Source organism: Cariama cristata, unplaced genomic scaffold (assembly GCF_000690535.1).
Source record: "Cariama cristata isolate BGI_N322 unplaced genomic scaffold, ASM69053v1 scaffold9096, whole genome shotgun sequence".
NCBI classification, from domain to species: Eukaryota; Metazoa; Chordata; class Aves; order Cariamiformes; family Cariamidae; genus Cariama; species Cariama cristata.
Genome location: NW_009623857.1, coordinates 82,134 through 85,582, shown reverse-complemented (window position 1 = coordinate 85,582; position 3,449 = coordinate 82,134).

Below are 3,449 nucleotides of genomic sequence, written 5' to 3'. Positions count from 1 at the left end.
GGGCGGGGGGAGATCACTGGGAGCAGTGATTCCATAATCCAGTTGCATGGATCTGAGTGACTTATGGTTAACAAGTTTCTTACTGGTATTTGTGATAATGCTCTTGATTTCCCTGCAACATAATGAAGTATTTATTTATTTAGTTAGTTAAGAATCCAAACCAACCATGCATTTCCGATACATTAATTACACACTGAGTGAGCAATATACAGTTATCTTGGATGGTCATTCTGTTGAAATGTCAGACAGAAAATCAGAAAACAGGTTAAATCAGAAAAATGTTATCTTTTTTACTCCTTTTATTATTAATGACAAAACTGTTTTTAAAATTATTGAGTATTAATAGGACAGTAGAGACTGGGAAAGAGCTAGTACCCAGGTCCACCACTGTTAGTCCCCTTGAGGACTAAAACATTTGAGAATGGAAACCTGGCCCAGACTGCATTCAGTAATTGAGTCCACCTCTCCAGGGAGTGGGAAAGGTGGATTGTGACCACAGCAGGTGTGAACTAGGGTAGCCGATGTACTCCAGGGAGGTTGGTAACAGTTTCTGGTTAAAAGGAAGGGTGATTTCTGCCTGCGAGACAATAATTTGAAACAGGGTATGTGCTTCCCTTTAGAAGATGGATGTGTGCTGTGACTTCCAGAATGATGGAAAAGCATCCCTGCACTTAACGTTAATCTTTGCATAGGAGCGGTTTCATTGAGTTGACTGTCTTGTTACGAGGCACTGAGGTATTCCCCGTGTGGTACAGGGGGAGAGTTTTGGTTGCATTCCTGGGCAAGGTGTCTAAATCTTGTCACAGGGCTTGGTATTTTGGGCTCTGAGTTGTCCTTTGGATCTGTTATGGTGCTAGTGAAAAGGCAGTGAATACTAAACTTTTACTTACTAATAAATCTCACTGAGAAAACCAAAGCATTAATGAAGGCTTTAGAGGAAATCTCAGACAGCCTATGCAGATAGGAAATTAGCTAAAGCTGTAATAGACTATATTAGACTATAATAGGATCTAGCCCTTTTTTCCAGAAATGGGTCTTGTTGCCCACTAGCAATATATTGTTTCTAAAAAAAATTTAAGTCTCATGGTATTTTAAGGGAAAAAAAAAAATCTATAAAATTCCCGGGCAACCTTATTCCCCTTCCCAGTGACAAATCTTGCTTTGCCTGCAGATTTTGCATATGGTAGATCAACATTACTTGAGCTGTGTGACGAGGGCCACATAAGACAGAAGAGCCCAGAAAGCCATGTAAGACAGAAGACCTGTAAACTGTTCTACCTTGTTCTTCCTCTCAGTTCCTTTTCTTAGTCAAGAAAAGAGTTTCAGAAAAGTAGGTGTATGGCGTCTGTAAATGAGGACAATTTTGCTGCTGGCAGCAGGACCTCAGTTCCAGTAGCTGACAGAATCAGGAGATACAGGAGTCTGCTTGCAGTAATAAGGCTTCTGTTTTGTAATTCTTTGCAGTAGCTGTTTTTCCATAGATCTCTGCATGCCTACCTGAGACTCGAGCATTTTTCAGGTTGGAAGCAATTCTTTTGTGTGTTTCTGGCTTCACAGAATGATCTTTATCATCAGGGTTTGAGCCTTGCTGAATTTAAAAGAAAAGGTTTCCTCTTGACGTTTCCCGGTCCAGGCATTGCAGGTAGCAGATGTCTTGTCACCAAACATTGGAAAAGTGATTTTCAGTTGATCCCGCTGAGGAGGCAGACTGGCTCTGTAGGGCGACATTAAGATTGATTTGTCATTTAGACTTGAAAAGGTTGAAGACTGTTAACAGCAATGACCAGTACTGCCCCTGCAGAGGATATACTTTTGCCAATTTGATACTTAAAAACAAAAACCAAAGCCAGCTACTGTGGGTAGGAAGTGAGGATGAGTCATTATTTCACTGCAGATATCTATTTCCCCTTGAATTGTTTTTCCTCCTTAGGAAGATGGTAAATAGGAATCTTTTGGCTTGTGACACCTGCAGAAAACAGGTCATGGTCATTTCAAACAGGTAGAGTCACGCTTGTCCCTCTGCCCACCAATAGCACAGGAGCAGTGAAGGTGCATGCACTATGGCTCGGGTTTTCCAACACAAGTAAATGTGGATATTTGCATATTCATAGGGCCAGTGTAAATATACAGTCTATGTTCACACTTTAGTCACTGAAAAAAATCTTAATGGTCTGTGGTATCTCCCACTGTTGTCCACTGTGATTGCTTGGAGTTTTTGTGTGAACATAAAGGGTTGTGTTATGATACATTTATATACAGTTTAAATTGCTATAGAACATAAATACTTCCTCAAGTGAAACAGAAGGATCAGAATCTGGCAATCTCATGGTGATACCTGTCTTGAAAAATCTAATATTTGTTCTTAATTGCTGTTTGCAATTAAATAAATAATACTGTTATAATTTGTATTCCCCTTAGTAGAAGTTTAATAAACAATTACAATGTATGGTCTAAAAACTAAATTTACAGAAATGTCCTTCAAAGATAACACTTTTTGATTTATTGTGTCTCAGTTTTTATTATATTGAGGTTCCGTTGTTCAAATACAGTCTTAATGCAAGTCTCTGTCTCAGTGTCTATCAGTGTTTCAGTGATTCACAGTTTGCCCCTTACTAGTGCATCCTTTTTTTTTCATTCTGTTTTTAAAAATGCTGATATTTTTGCCTACATAAGTGAACATTCACACCATGCATTTAATTTGATAGTGTTTTGGCAACAGTGGACAATGTTGCAGTATTATACATCAATGTTCCTTTTAAAATTATTTATTAAAACCCTTGTGGATAACTCTCTGAAAAAAATATGGAACATTAAGATAAATTTTGTAAGTCTCAGTGCTGCTTGTAAGGATTATATATAAAATACATGATATTGGTGCAAATTTATTCTTCTATTTCAGTTTTCTTTCCAGAAGCCTCCTCAGTTGGGCTAATTTTATTATTGTAAGTGTGCTGATATTTACAGTTCCAGTTATTTGGTACTTTTCCAATAGCCTTGGTATGCACTCATCCATTATTATATTCAATTACCCAGAAACATCAAGGTATCCTTACAGGCTTTTAATGTGATTAGGCCATGAATTCTTCAGCCTCTCTTAAAATACCATAATCTTTTGTGTGCAATGCCAAAACTGAAGCATTTGCAGGTATTAAATTGGTTGTTATTTGCTTCTCCATTTTGACAAAGTCTGTCTGTCTGAGTTAGAGTGAAACATTGATATAATTTTAATATTTAACAACATTATTAATGAGCATGGCTGAACCAGAAGACTTCAGAGATTACAAACTGATGATGCTCTTGGCTAAATCCCATACAGCTGAGGCTTTGTGAGTGTCGTAGAAATTATATTGGAAATGGCAAAGAGTTACGTGTATATATATATGCATATGTAGACTGGAAAGCAAGACATGAACATTTCTACCTGTATATCAAGTTCTGATTGTCATTTT